Consider the following 16,855-nt stretch of genomic DNA (forward strand, 5'->3'; position numbering starts at 1 on the left):
GACACTAGATGTCAGTAGAATGCAGCACAGGAGTCCACCAGTCTGAGCTCCTTTGTGTCAATCCTCCTCCAGATGAGATGAACTGTGCATCTTTACATTTCTTGATGAGGATGCTTTAACATCATATAAATATGTAGGCAATACTATATACAGTAAAAAAACTCATTCATCATTTCCTATTACATCTGCTCCTGTATATACACTGTATATTTATGCTTTGGAACTACTAAATATTCAAACTCGATTGGCACGTTTATCATTGCAAGCACCTCTGCTTTGAAGCAACAACAGCATCCATATTAAAAAAAAAATGTTTACGCATCAAAGATCGCTTGCGTCTAAGTGTGTCGTCAATATGAAATTTTCATTCATAACGCAGCGTGCTGTCACACGGCGTCATGTCACCACTCACATATAGATCCACGAGCTTCACTGTCATCAAATTACAACAATGATGCTGGGGGTACAGGTGGAGGATCATATTACTAACACCATTTATCATCGCTATAATTAGATAGACCTTAATGTATCCTGGTGTAATATTATCACATGGATATATTCTTCCTCTCTATCTAATCTAATTCACCCGCCTAAGAGGTCATAATTAATTGTTCCACTATTAATCGAGTGATGTCATAGCCACATGCCTCTAGGGGTGTGAGGAATGATGTCACTTTCCTGGAATGCTGCGTTCGAGTGTCATGCTGATGTACAGTAACAATCACAGATTGTGTGCTGTCACTCATCAGCCGGATCACGCGTCATCTTTCCCACTGAGCAGCGTGTCGGCGTGATTACGGGCCTGATTTGCCCGGGTCGAGAGGTTCAAACATTATTGAGGAGGATATTACACCGCCGAGAGACATGAATATTTAACTGTCTCGGGCTCGCTCTTTGGATGAGTCGAGCCAGACGAGATGATGATTAGCCTCGCGGACAAGGCTAACGACTCGGGATGGATGGAAGTGGATGGCCATTGAATGCGGCGATGACACGGAGTGGACGCTTTCATTCATGTCAGGAGTGGACTCCAGCCAGTCAATTAAAAATGAGAAATACAGAGATAGACTGACATGTCACTCCCGTTTCAACGTTGGCCCTGGACTACTTGGAAGTTAAACAAACATTTCATTATCATTTTAACTTGGTGATGTCATCCTTTTTTGTCCACCTGAGCTCATCCTACGAAGATTCCCAGCCAGTAAAAAACGTATTTTCTGTGTCCATCCATCCATCCATCTTCTACCTCTTATCTGGGTCGGGTCATGGGGGCGTCAGCCTAAGTAAGGAAGCCCAGACTCCCCTCTCCCCAAGGCCATCGACTGGTCGGAGGTCCATTTTCTTTGTTTTTTCTTTCGATCTTTTTTGTCATGTATATATATGTAATTACCCATTTTGTAGCCCCCTACTGTTAAGAAGTATAATATATATTTTTTCCCAAACAGTGCGTATAATACGGTTTGTTAAATAGTAGCATTTATCGCAATCATCCTCCTCCTGTTGGGAAGTAAAATAACTAAAATCTTCCTCTTTCCTGTTAGAACAGCCTCATAATTCCTTCATCACACATGTTGTCGGCCTCTCTCTGTCCCTCTTTCGTTGTTGTTCTGTGTGGTGTCACCAGTGGTCTTCATCATGTAGTTGTCAAGCCTTTTCATACTCGCTGCTGATAGTGGTGAATTGCTAAATTAAGATGGCACCATTCCAGGGCTGCTACAAGATTGCTAGCTAGCTACAGATACGTCCGTGGTCCGCCTTAGAGTCAACGTAGTGTGGCGAGTCAACATAGAAGCAGGAAAAAAAGCAGAAAAACTGACCAACTCTAAAGCTAATGTGAGAACTGATGTTAATTTTAACACAAAATGGTGTCCACCGCTATAATAAACCTCTAAGGTAATTGATCCAGGGTTGCCATGGTGATAAGAAAGGCACTCTTCTCCTTATTACAAAATAGCATGCGAACAGCGTTCAACAATATTACATATTTATACTTAAAGCGATATTATATGACAAATTTAAAAACAATAAAATTTGCACTGTGGAAAGAACCTGCAAAAACCACACGACCATACCATTCATAAGCTTTTACTACGGCAAGATATCAACACCCTGCAGATTTATGAGGCAAAATGTTCAAGAGAAGACCAGCATGCTTGTTGGCTCCAGAAGTTTCCAAATGACTTTCTCGCGATGACAGTTACTGGCTCAACAGCGATTCATTCACATGCTAATCATGTGGGAATACAACAGCCGCCACTGCCTACTGACCTGAAGATTCACACAAAACATTGAAAAAAAAAAAACAGTCATTAAAAAGTTTCTAATGCCTCTAATGATAATTGATCCAGCCCACCATGCAATGCTAAAAACATTTAACCCACCAAGGTTCGATCGGTGCATCATTAAAATGGCCCCTGACAGGAAAAAGATTCCCAAAGCCTGCATTAGAATGTGCATTTGCACCTAATAAAGTGTCCTGGGAGTGCACGCTATTAAGGAGCGGGGGCAGTGTCTTCCACTCACATTTGGCAAAGCACCGCTTGCAGGCACGCAGCAACAGGCCAACACAAACACATACGAGGGGTCTATGCTGCAGTTGGGCATGCATTAACCTGGTTAAAACCACCTCAGAGACACGTACAAGGACATAGTCACTCATTTATGTTTCATGTAGAGTACTTTTAATCACCGCGTTTTCCAAATGTGCTATACAAATACACTTGCATTGCTTACACACAAACACAAATGCATATTTTAACCACCTTGCAAGTGTTGGCGCTCTCGCTTGACAACCATCTGCCCCTTTGTTACACGCAGCATTACAACCGCTGCCAGAGACTCTCCCTCCGTGTGTGTGTGCATCTGCAAGTGTGTGCGTTATCACTGGCGGGCACACACGCTTCTATATCCAGAGTGTGTGCTGGCTGCCAAGCGTCCATTTGGTTGGGGAGTTTTTGCCAAGGTGAGGTGGAGGTCAATGCTGCACAGCTGAATCATTGAGCAGCACTGAGCCGAGACGCTGCCAAGCCTGGCAAACCCCAACATAACACCATGTCATCATCTGCGTACTGGAAATATCAAGTCTCAAGCGAGGGCGGTGCTTTTAAAATGCTACTAAGTTGTATCATTATAGTAAATCACTCTCTTATGTTACATACAGTGTACTCTGTTTAACGACAAGAGCTCGGTAGACTTAGTTTACTATCAATTTAATCATTCATTTTCTACCGCTTATCCTCACGAGGGTCGCGGCGGGTGTGCTGGAGCCTATCCCAGCTGTCTTGGGGCGAGAGGCGGGGTACACCCTGGACTGGTGGCCAGCCAATCACAGGGCACATATAGACAAACAACCATTCACACTCACATTCATACCTATGGACAATTTGGAGTCGCCAATTAACCTAGCATGTTTTTGGAATGTGGGAGGAAACCGGAGTACCCGGAGAAAACCCACGCATGCACGGGGAGAACATGCAAACTCCACATAGAGATGCCTGAGAGTGGGATTGAACCCACAATCTTAAATTTAATTAATTTTTTTAATTAGTAATAGCAATACTATTATATTGAAGCATTAAAAAAAATCATGAAATTCGGTAATAAAAAAAATATATATATATACACGATATACACGTATATATAGAAGAGACAATTGGACATCACAATTTGGGAGCTGGTTTTGGCTGCAGGAGCAAGGTGGGAGAAGTGTCTTGCCCCAGGGACACGACGACTGGCTGGAGGGAGCGAGGATTGAACCGCCAACCTTCTGGTTTCTGGAAACCTCCAGAAGCATGACCGCCTCGTGGCTATGCACACATCATCAACAATGCTGTGATAAATATTAAAAAAAAATAAACTCTATGTCTGTCAAACTGGAATTAAATTTGGAATGCAAGATGAGACTATTTAATGTAATGTGCATGTGAGTGACAAGAAGAAAAGCTTACTTGTGGATAAGTCTTTTGGCGCCACCTGTTTGTGTGTATGCACAAACCCAATATAGATAGTCACTTCATGAAAATGTATTGTATCTCATTCTTTATTAGGTGTACCTAATAAAATGTCCAATGAGTGTATTTGTGCTGGTTGGTGGTCAAACCATTTTTTTTCCTGCATGGGGTAAAAAGATGCACAGTCCCTACTGGGCATCTCTGCTTTAATTTTTGGATCTAATCAATAATGGATGAAACTCCAGCAGCTTTGCACGAGGGTGGAAGGAAAAAAACCCCAACAAAAAACCTTGGAAAACCAGCTGCAATGCTGCCGGTGTCGCATTTGACCGCCAATTAGCAGCGGCGTTTGACAGCGGCGTGCTGATCGCGACTGTTTGGAGGCCAGAGACAAAGACGCGCGCAGGCACATCGTGACAGGCGCACCACCGGAGAGCCTCTGACCTACTCTCCTAACCACTTTATTGATCTGCGGGCCAAAAGATGTGAGAGCCTATTGAGGTCATCATTAATGATTTATCCTATCTAGAAAATGTCAAATGTGGCTTGGGAGCATAAACATGAACACGTCAGATGTTATGGACTCATAAACATGTGAGAGCTTTGAAGGAATCCTCCATGCATCTATGTATGAATCATACATGTGAGTATGGAGGCGGCTTTACCATAGAGTGAAGCAATCATTTCATCACAATTTAGCTCAGATGCTGTCACTCACTTCTCTCCGGACTCCCACTGAGAGATATATGCTATTCTGAATAATCTTCCACTTGGCCCCGGTCTCTCTTTCAACCGATGGAAATCAATGAAGCCATACAAGAACACTGCATGCGTGTCATGTGCAGTCCATGCCTATTTGATGCTTTTAGTCTATGGAGTCGTCCTTTGATAAATATTCTAGCACACACACAGAGATGTATGTGTCTATATATATGTGATGCATTAGGTATTCCACCTGGACCTACACACATGCACGGCATCCCACAGGGACAGATCGAATGCACTCTGTGACATGCAATCACCCTGCATGTGTGAGTGTGTCTCTGTGTGTGTGTGTTTGTGTGCAATTCAGCGCATAAAAACCTCAAAGTTGGCTCAAGCATAGCTAGAGTAGTCTTACAAGTTCACGGAATGTCACGCTAAACTTCACGCTTGTTTTCAAACTTGCCATGTGAAAATTAGGGGCCTCTTTCTCTTGAGGCCCCCCCCCGCCACAGATGTCCATTGAGACGCTCAAAAGGTGAGGATTTATGGCAAAAACTGGACTTTACGAGCGCTCTTAAAACAGTTCCACTCGGCAAGCAGTGAGTGCAACTTCATGAATAACGCTGGTGTGCTGAACAATTTTCTGACACCACAGCTACTGTGTGAATACACTGTAAATATATAAATAATACAACATTACAGCCTAAGGGTGCCCTGGTAAAGTTTTAGACAGCTCGCAGCGTTAGTGAGTGATGTTTTTTTTACCAAATAATCCCCTGTTTACTTTATCATGCAAGCTCATGAGTGCAAAGGCATTGTATCACTGTCAGGCGACACTGCAGAGACGCCGTTGGTGGTGATATGCAAACGAGGAAGTTAGCACACACAAAAAAAGATATGCTGACAATGTATTTGGCAGAAACCAAAACATTACTTGCACCTCATGATTCACTGGATGAAATCAGCGGTTCTCAACTGGTTTGGCAGTGGCACCCACCGTCACCCCCTTAATGGCAAGCGGCAAACCAAACTGCGGAAATTTCTGAAGTTATCCATTCATTAATTTTCTATGTCGCTTATCCTGACTAGGGTCGCAGGTATGCTGGAGCCTATCCCAACTGTCTTTGGGCGAGAGGCGGGGTACACTCTGGACTGACAAGGAACAGTAATCCCTCGTTTATCACTGTTAATTGGCTCCAGACCCAACCGTGATAAGTGAAGTAAAACTCTTTGTTTAGAAATGGAATATTTCCGTAAGTAGAGCATTCATTCATTTTCTACCGCTTATCCTCACAAGGGTCGCGGGGGTGCTGGAGCCTATCCCAGCTGTCTTTGGGCGAGAAACGGGGTACACCCTGGACTGGTGGCCAGCCAATTACAGTGCACATATAGACAAACAACCATTCACACTCACATTCATACCTATGGACAATTTGGAGTCGCCAATTTACCTAGCATGTTTTTGGAATGTGGGAGGAAACCAGAGTACCCGGAGAAAACCCACGCATGGATTGAACTCGGGTCTCTTAGCTGTGAGGTCTGCATCCTAGGTAGAGCATAGAAAACCTATTTATAACCTTTTAAAATATGCCTTTTAAACATTATTAGAGCACTCTACATATGAAATAACATCCCTATCGTCACCTTTACATTCATATTACCCAATATAATATAACCATAATAGGAGAAAATAAGCTCCTGCTTGTGTGTGTTGATGTAAATGTGTTCCCATCGGGAGCTGAGTGGCGGGAGGACAGGAAGTGAGGTCAAGATTTCAGAGTTCAGTTTTAGCTTGCTGTGGGCTATGGACGTAAGAGTAGCATGTGTCTTTTTTTTAACTGGAGTTTAAGGTGCTTGTTGTCCTGGCAATCTGGTCTGGTGCTTGTGTTTCCAAACATGACAGTAACATTGCTGACACCTAGTGACCGGTGTAGAATATTACATTTACTCACAACGTCTTTGAACAAATGACAAAATACCTGTATTTAAGGTCATGTAATGTTTATGCTTGAAAATGCTTAAATAGGGCAACAAAACAGTCAATATAAATGAAATGCATTTAAAAAAACTAGCGCGAACTCGATGCTAATTGACACAAAAAATCCCATATGCGCGCTAGCAATTAGCATTAACAATGGTACACGGCGATTTCCAACACCTCCATATAATTTAGTTCATAACTAAGATGCGTATTACAAAACTCAGATATAATAAGTTTAGAGCACTTAGAGGCTCACCATTAGACAGACCTGCCACACTCAACATCTTAATGGCGCCCCGCTCCATGAAAAAAAATCCCCGCCCCTGACCCCCACCAGTTGAGATTGACTAGATTAGACTCTGCAAGTGTATCAAATGTTCTGGCCTTTCTTTTCTCAGCACTTCATATTTTAGAGCGACTCGCACAGTTAATTGTGTGCCAGATTCATGGCACGGGTTTCCATAGGCCACCTATAATGTTCTCACATAAGTGCTATTAGGCCAACGTAATGAGTTCATGTATGAGTCATGGAGGCACATATAAAACGCAGACCCCTGCATGTGTTTGCAAATGATGTTTCAATACCCCAACCTCTCATATTGTGAGTTGTGTGGTAAATGTGTGAAGATTACATCTGCATTAGGACTATAATACAGCACAATAAGCATGGTGCATTCATGTACAGCATGGGGTATAAATCCAAAGAGGCTGTCCATTGTTTGAGCCACGACTTGTATGCTATATTGGCCCTGAAATGCCATAATCAGCCCAGCTGTGACTGTGCTATTCCTGCATCAGTGCCTTTAAACACCTCAGTCATCATTCTGCAGCGCTGGTGTTTATTTAAATGGATTTTGCCTGCTTAGGCTGTAAAGAGAGCGGCGTAAAACACTGAGGGCCTTGTGAATTAGCGGCAATAAAAAGCGGCGATGGAGCTGGAGTCGAGGTGGGCCAAAGTAGGCCATGCAGGGACCGTTGAATCCCCGAGCATGTCTCCCAACAACCTACTGAATTCCGGCTAATTGTCTCTCCTTGTCATGGCTGTTTACTCAAGCCTCAGCACGCTCTCTGCCGTAATGGATTCAGGGGCCTGACAAGCCATGTTTGATTGATTTCTCTGCCTGACCATGGAGTGGAAGGACTCCTGGCTGTGTGCCAGCTGTACAGTGGCGCTGTCCCTTCCGCGTGCGTGCATGCAAAGACGGAGCCACTATAGCATAACCGCCGTGCTGCAACTCCACGGTAGGATCCAGCGGTGTGCTTGCCCGGAGGGTGTCATTAACATTTAGCAACAGCCCCGCCATCAGTCACTCCGACTCTGCTTAGTTGTGTTTAACCTTTCTACACGCAGGGATGCTGCGTTTAGAACGAGACCCGATAGAATGTGCAGCTGTGCTGACAAGTTTGCCGCTTTAAATTTATGGTGTGATCACGGGGAAAAGTTGGGTTGTGGTGTTAAATGTCAACTTCTGTTCTTCAGAGTGCAGTTTTAGGTTTTATGTGTGAGCACTTCTCATGATGGATGCGGGCAGGGGGGGGAGGCAGGGGCGGAGGGGGTTGTCATCCCCGAATCGCCTCAGTTAAGATGATAGATCCAAGTCGGCCCCTCCGAGAGGTCAATCCAAGTTCACAGCCAAAGAGTTCAGCTTAAAGTAGGGCGTCCGAACTTTGTGTGGGGAAGCTTCATTAGGGTTTTAACTAATGACATTTTATCGTCCATCAAGCAGGCATACACTATTATGGCAAAATACATTTTTATTACTATTTTATGTACTTCATATCACTTTTCATAGAATATATTGGTTAAAAATTTGCCTAGCATTAGACATAACATGTTGCTGATTCACCGTTTTAGCATTTTTGTGTAACTATAAAATAACCTGCCAGGGGGCCAAGTAACGTTGTGAGTGCCAGCATTTTGATAAACAACGTGAGAAACATGATTGAATCCAATCAAGGATGTATGGAAAGAGTGCATCGACAATAAATTGATGCACATTTCTGCCTGTAAAAATAGAATTATTTTTGATAAAAGTGTATTCTTTTGTTTATATTTTTGTGTGTCTGGAACAGTTTGCATGTTCTCCCCGTGCATGCGTGGGTTTTCTCTGGGTACTCCGGTTTCCTCCCACATTCCAAAAACATGCTCGGTTAATTGGCGACTCCAAATTGTCCATAGGTATGAATGTGAGTGTGAATGGTTGTTTGTCTATATGTGCCCTGTGATTGGCTGGCCACCAGTCCAGGGTGTACCCCGCCTCTTGCCCAAAGACAGCTGGGTGAAATAACACCCCTATAATCACTTTTACACTCAAATTATTCTTTGTTTGCATCCCATTGCGCAGGCTACGAGATCACTGCAGGGACATACAAAAAAAAGAAGCCAAAAACTAACCACTTCCACACAGAATGAGAGGAGAGGAGCTTTTTTCAGAGAGAAGCTTATAATCAGAGGGTCCAGCACCCCCGCGACCCTTGTGAGGAAAAAGCGGTAGAAAATGAATGGAACAGTTTGATTGGATTTACGTTATTTCCTCAACTTTTTGGAACAAATTCATCACAAAAATCAAGGCACTGCTGTATATTTCAATCAATATGGCTTAAAGTAACAATATGTAATACATTTTTATCATAACGACAGCTTCAAAACTAATGTGATGGTATACTGCTTTGTAATGAAGACAATCATGCCACACTGTTGCCATAGCGACGCCTACTTTAGTTGTCTCAAACATTGTTGGACCAGCCTGGACACACCGAGCAAAAGAATGCATGTAGCTTAATTTCACACTTGAACCAAGAGCGCCTCTGCTGTTGGCAACCAAGTACTGCACTCCAAAAACGAAATGAATAACAATAAAGGCTCATCTCACCTGGCTGCCAATATTACTGCTCAGACTAGTGCACATGTTATTCACTCTACAATGGATTTGCACTCACCCAATTGGCTGATATACTTTTAACTATAGGGGAAGGCCCTCGGGCAAAAAAGGTAACTATTCTATACCGCAGCTTTAAGTGCTAATTTTCCAAATCCCTTGACTCATTGGGTTAGATAGACTGAAACGAAATCAACATCTTCACTCTGTGTGTGTGTGTGTGTGTGTGACAGAAACCTGTTCTCATTATCGCCGAATAACTAAGCAAGTATGCCCTGCTGACAGCGGCCATGGAAGTTGTTAATATGCCACGAATGCTATGGTACAAAATATCTCTTATTACACTTTTACCGGCATTGAATCTTTACACGCTTCATGTGTTAAAAAGATGAGTCGAGCGCAATTAAGTGGCAGTATGATGTCACACCGAGCTGCAAATCTGCATTGAATAATAACAAATAGTGCGACATATGTTGCGTATGATTTAGAGCTATGGTGAATTATGAAGCGCTGTAAAATAAAAAGGGCGGAGAATTAGCCACAGCTGTCAGCTTACTTTGACTGATGGGCAGCACCAGTTGCGGCAGACAGGTTGGAGTGTGTGTGTGTGTGTGTGTGTGTGTGTGTGTAATTACAGACAGACATGTATTAGAACTATTACCAGAGAGGAAATCACTTCACGGGGTACCTTCTGATTAATGCAATGCATCAAAATGCTGTTCAGAGTGTCAAATAACCAGAAAAATACGACTGCAATAATGTCCTTAAGAGCTAATACATCAACAAGTTGAGTGAAATAATCAACATTTAGGCTTGCTGGAGATGTCGATGCCTCCGTACGTATTGAGTTATTAAAAGTAACGCTATTAGGAACGATCCTTGCAGACTGTGTGGAGGACTAAACAGCCGGCTGTAATTCTGGAACAAAGGGTCCACGTTGACTTGGAAAATAAAAAAAAAATGATTGCAAGACATCTCGTCATTTATTCATTTATTTCTACATTATAAAATATCATAAATCCCTTGCTACATTGCTGGCTTTCAAAAAAATAATAATTGATTGCTGTTTCGTGGTTGACTATGACATTATTAGTCCAGAAATATTGAATTCTGGTCATTCGGCATCTGTAAAGTCATGAGACATGATGTTTTGATGATGACATTACCTTTCACACTGCATGGAGACTGGCTACTGAGCCAGCACAACCATGGTTGCAATTGAGTGAAAAAAGCTTTTCCTCTCATTCTGTGTGGAAGTGGTTAGTTTTTGGCTTCTTTTTTTGGTATGTACCAACAGTGATCTCGTAGCCTGCGCAATGGGATGCAAACAAAGAATAATTGGAGTGTAAAAGTGATTATAGGGGTGTTATTTCATGTCTACAGGTCTCTAAAAATGTTCAAAATTATATGCAGAAAGTGATGAACGGGTTTTCTATGCTCTGACTACTAAAATATTCTGTCTATTAATATAAAATCCACTCCGGTTTGCTCCAATATTCCCTGGCGACTCCAAATGTGAGTGTGAATGATGTGCCCTGCCATTGCCTCTTCGCCCAAAGACAGCTGGGATAGGCTCCAAGGAAAATGGATGGATGAAATATAGAATCGGCCGAAATTAAATACATAAATTATGTGAAAATTGTGTTTTAAACAATAATAAAATGAGTCAAACATCAACAAATCAGTCTACAGTCTAACTCTAGAACTACTTCCATTGTATTGATTGTCAAAAAGCCCAAGACACAACCCCCAGAAACGTTAAAATCGTGCTGATGGGAGAAGCCAAACGACAAACAACAACGATGTTATTTGTGTATTTTGTGGGTTTCTGTCGGATGTGAAGTTTGCACAGCACAACTCTGGAGTTTCTTTAAAAAAAAAGGCAATTTATCCACACACCAAGCAGATGATGCACTCTCCAGTCAAAAGATTCTTCATGATGTGCTCAAAGTGGAGAAGAACAAGAGCCGAGTATAAACACAATGAGATGCACACTACGGTTTGAAGAGCCAGACCAAGACAGACGTTCCCGAGGGTTTTGATTACAAAGTGTTTTTTTTTTTTCCTGCAGCACGCTCAAAGAGGGAGTCTAATTCAAAGTAACACAACACACCAACTTTCATCTTTGTGAGCACTCATTGACGTCTCCCAAAAAAAAAAAAGACACCTGCTTTGGTTGCTAAAGTTAACACCGCAAAATCACTTTTCAAATAAAATCGGTCAAACAAGAAATACACAGAGAGAAAATTGCTGTTTGTATAAGAACGACGTGACAGCTTTAATCGCCGTTTGTCATCTTGCTAAATTAAAAATGTGAGAGAGAGGCCAATGAGTTTACTTCCGTACGGCGAATGAACGTGCACTCGGGTGTGCGCCACGCGGTTTGATGCTCTGCAGAATGACGAGCAACGTGATGGTGGAAGTGAGGGGGGCGAGACGTGGGATCACACCTGAAGTGTGAGGGAGCGAAACATCTGCATCGGGACGACTGAGTATTCCTGCTTCGGGATAACCAAAATAATTCTTACTTCTTTAACTAGCAACCTGATATTAGCCACTGTATAATAAAATCTATCATACAGTATCAACATGGCATCTTCTTTCTTTGTCTTGTGGGTTTTTGCTCTATTTTTTCCATTCATTCATTAATTCATTCATTCATTTTCTACCACTTTTTCCTCACGATGGTCGCGGGGGGTGCTGGAGCCTATCCCAGCTGTCTTTGGGTGAGAGGCGGGGTACACGCTGGACTGGTCGCCAGCCAATCACAGGAAAACCCACGCATGCACGGGGAGAACATGCAAACTCCACACAGAGATGGCCGAGGGTGGAATTGAACCCTGGTCTCCTGTGAGGTCTGCACGCTAACCACTCGCCCGCCATGCAGCCCTATTTTTTCCATTGTTGCTGTTTTTTTAGTGTTTTAATTTTATTTCCACAATATGCCACGTGCCAATCATAAACAAGTCACGGCAAAAAATGGCCCCCAGGCTGCATTTTGATCACCCGGCATTCGATGCTGATGAGACTGGTTGACTTTAAAGGCATACGTATTTGGGGACTTTCGAGGTATTTTATGACATTTTTAGTTCTAATTATGGCGGCACGGCGGTCGAGTGGTTAGCGCTCAGACCTCACAGCTAGGAGACCAGGGTTCAATTCCACCCTCGGCCATCTCTGTGTGGAGTTTGCATGCGTGGGTTTTCTCAGGTTTCCTCCCACATTCCAAAACCATGCTAGGTTATTTGGCCACTCCAAATTGTCCATAGGTATGAATGTGAGTGTGAATGGTTGTTTGTCTATATGTGCCCTGTGATTGGCTGGCCACCAGTCCAGGGTGTACCCCGCCTCTCGCCCGAAGACAGCTGGGATAGGCTCCAGCACGCCCGCGAACCTCGTGAGGAAAAAGCGGTAGAAAATGAATGAAAGAATGAGTTCTAATTATGACAACATTCAACCTCAATAATTGAATTCCGAAGGATCTACAGGCCTTGCCTGGTCTGCGGCCCAGTAGTTGGAGACACACACATGCAATGCATACACACACTGAGTGCCGAAGGTAAATGGTTTGAGCATTTTCTGATGAACTCGGGTCAAGCGCTCCTCATATATTCTCACCCTCTCTGTGCCTCACTGGTTTAAATGACTCTTATGGTAATTTTGGAGAAACTATACATTTAAAAGAGCCCATTTCCGGTGGTGAGGAGGAGATATGGGTGGTTTGGGTCAGAATAGTCCCCCCCCTCCGAGCAGCCCATTCAAATCCAGCCGGCCTGGACTGCTTCTTCATTCATTGCTCGTTTAGTGATAAAAAAGGAGGCAAAAGTGAGCCATCAGGCAGCCGGAACGGTGTGGCGGAATCACACGCTCTCCAGAAGGACGTGGATCATCAGGTCTATCGCAGCAAGATCCAAGCCAGCAGCAGCAGCGCCCGGCAAAATAAAAGACTTTCATATAGATTCACTCTTAATCTGCTCCTTCCTTTTACCGACACATTTTTCTCTCCTTTCCAATCTTATTCTGTCTCCCACCTCATCTTCTAATCCAGCCTGAGGGCAGAGGAGTGTGTGAGGGAGATGAGCCGGTTTTAGCCTCGCTCTAACCCCTGGTTCCACACACACACACACACACCTAAAAGACAGGTCTGTGAGCATACACACACATAGCAAGTATCCACCCACACAAACTGGCAAGGTGAAGGCCTGCTCTGCCTGTGATTAGGGGTGCAAAGGTTGCGACCCGGGTACGGGAGCCCAACGCCGCATGTATTAAACATAGAACAATGAATCTTTGGAGAAACGGTAATGCAAACACCAATGAAATATTCATGCCACCCGGCTGCGTGATTCACCTCTTTTTATTTTTTTTTTGCTCTTTAACCACATAAGATCCATGCGGGGTTAAAGTGGAGGTAAACGAGACAGAGAGCGTGCAAGGCAAACCAAAAAAAAAAAAAAAAGAAAACAGGAGTACAGAGGTGAAGCATGAAATCATGGCTGGGTTGTGTAATTTAGCTCTGGATGGAGCTCGCTGGTTGGAGTCTCCTTCCCCTCAGGCCAGCTTGGAACACACACACACACACGCACACACACACACACACAGAAATGCTTGAGAGAAAACACCAAACAAATATATTGCAAATAATTAATGTGCTGTATTTCGCTTATCCTCACTGGCCCTGTTCAAATCTCTTTCTCACACTTATTTGCATTCCTCCTGCTGATTGCATTCCACATACACTTGTCCCTCAGCAGTCACACAGCAGTTCGAATTCCGCGGCTCCATAAACATATTAATAAATAAATCATGCCATTTGGTGCTTGAACACGGTCCATTATTAGTAAAAAAAAAAAAAAAAGCATACTGAATTAAGAAGCAGCATTAAAATTGTGAATGTCGTATCCTCGATAGCTTGCTAGCTGTCAGTAATGGTTTGGTGAAACGAGCATCGGACTTGATCGGCGGAACAACGCACTTTTTTTGCAGGTCTAGATGATCTCACTATAGGCACAAAAATAATAATAGCAATACCATAATAATAATAATAATAATAATACCGTTCTCCCCGTGCATGTGTGGGTTTTCTCCGGGTACTCCGGTTTCCTCCCACATTCCAAAAACATGCTAGGTTAATTGGCGACTCCAAATTGTCCATAGGTATGAATGTGAGTGTGAATGGTTGTTTGTCTATATGTGCCCTGTGATTGGCTGGCGACCAGTCTAGGGTGTACCCCGCCTTACGCCCGAAGACAGCTGGGATAGGCTCCAGCACCCCCCGCGACCCTCGTGAGGAAAAGCGGTAGAAAATGAATGAATGAATAATAATACCGGGGGCTACTGTTGTGGCCGTAACCCAGCTAAAATTCAACTCTGAACCACCGACATCACTTCCTGTCCGCACGTCAACACATTTGTTGCAACACACACAAGCACGAGTCTTCATTGTGATGCAAATAGCAAACATTCATTCATTTATTCATTTTCTGCCACTTTTCCTCACGAGGGTCGCGGGGGTGCTGGAGCCTATCCCAGCTGTCTTCGGGCGTAAGGCGGGGTACACCCTAGACTGGTCGCCAGCCAATCACAGGGCACATATAGACAAACAACCATTCACACTCACATTCATACCTATGGACAATTTGGAGTTGCCAATTAACCTAGCATGTTTTTGGAATGTGGGAGGAAGGAAACCGGAGTACCCGGAGAAAACCCATGCATGCACGGGGAGAACATGCAAACTCCACACAGAGATGGCAGAGGGTGGAATTGAACCCTGGTCTCCCAGCTGTGAGGTCTGCGCGCAAACCACTCGACCGCTGTGCCGCCCAAATTTGTTTATTATAATTAATATATTATTATTATATTCTTTTATATTATATAATATAATATTGATTAGAATTAATAATCTAATTAAAGCTTTAATTTAATTCCTTTTTTTATTTTTATTCATATTTTTACAGAGGGTGAAGGGTGGACAAATAGCAAACAGAAAACCAAATTCCGATAACATAAGCGGCCCCACTTGCGAGCGGACTGTATTACCAAAAAGTTGCTGAATAAGTACTAAATATGTTCCGAAATCTGCACTGTTAACCGCATGCTCATCAAAATGTTACGGCTTCTTTGTCAGCACCTCTGCTAGCCCGACTTATTAAAGTTTTACACAAATCCGATGCGTCATTTTTACATAATCATGCTACAAAACAATGAAAACAACACGTCTCATCTTGGCAACTGCTGGAGATGTGTTTTTATAGGACTCCATGGATGGCAGTAAACGCAAGAAGTTGATTGGATGCAAGGGATTCAGGTGAGTGGGGTCACAGGGGATGTGTCATGCGGGGGTGTGGGGTGGGGCGGTCACCACTGCCTATAACATTTTACATTGTAGAGGAAGTGCATAGATGTGTGACAAGCATGGTGTAGTACATACAAAAGAAATAGCTGGTCTTCACACACAGTCACACAATCACACACAAAGCATCTATAAAAGACGGTATTAGGCCTCATCCCATCATATCTAAGCCCACCTCATCACTGACCTCTCACCATAAAACTTTAACACACCTTGGTGTGTGTGAGAACACTCCACCGTATCATTACAGCGCCCCTAATAGGCTTGTGTGTGTGTGTGTGTGTGTGTGCGCCTCCGCTCTTTATTTGTTCTATGTTTCCTCTGCAGATGGAAGCTTTACAAGCCCAGCAGCCCGTTATTGGCCTCCTGTCACCGTCCCACTGAGCTGTGTTAAATCTATAAGCAGCTGACAGCTGGCCAGATATTGGAGGCCTCTCTAGGAACAATGGCGTGAGGTAAAGTGTCGCTATCAGCTAGCCAAGGACTTTACAAGCTCGTCAGGAGACAATGCTGGTGATAATTATCATCAACCTGCACACGGACTGGAGATGTGTCCCCAACCCCTGGTTCCGCCAGTCGGGTACTAAGCCTTTTCCAAAGCTATGTACCGTCATACTTCTAGTTTACTGTACAAGGACAGTGGTGCCTTGGTTAACATCATGACTCAAATCAAAACGGACTCTAACCAAAACAAATTTTCTCACAGAAATTAATGTAAATGCAGTTAATCTAATGCAAAAGCGTCATCACAAAAGCCATTTTACAGATAATAATTATAGTTTTACATGAGAAAAATGATGCAAAAACAACTACAATTGACAAATGAACATTTCACATCACTTTTACTTTGATTTGTATCCACAAAACCATCAATTAACAAAATAACATAAAGTAAACACATTGGATATGAATCATTTTGAAAATATTTACACAACTATGCGGTTTCACTCTTTTCAAAAACCCTAAAAGGAATCCTATTCAGTGG

The sequence above is a fragment of the Doryrhamphus excisus genome, chromosome 14 (genome assembly GCF_030265055.1).
Source record: "Doryrhamphus excisus isolate RoL2022-K1 chromosome 14, RoL_Dexc_1.0, whole genome shotgun sequence".
NCBI classification, from domain to species: domain Eukaryota; kingdom Metazoa; phylum Chordata; class Actinopteri; order Syngnathiformes; family Syngnathidae; genus Doryrhamphus; species Doryrhamphus excisus.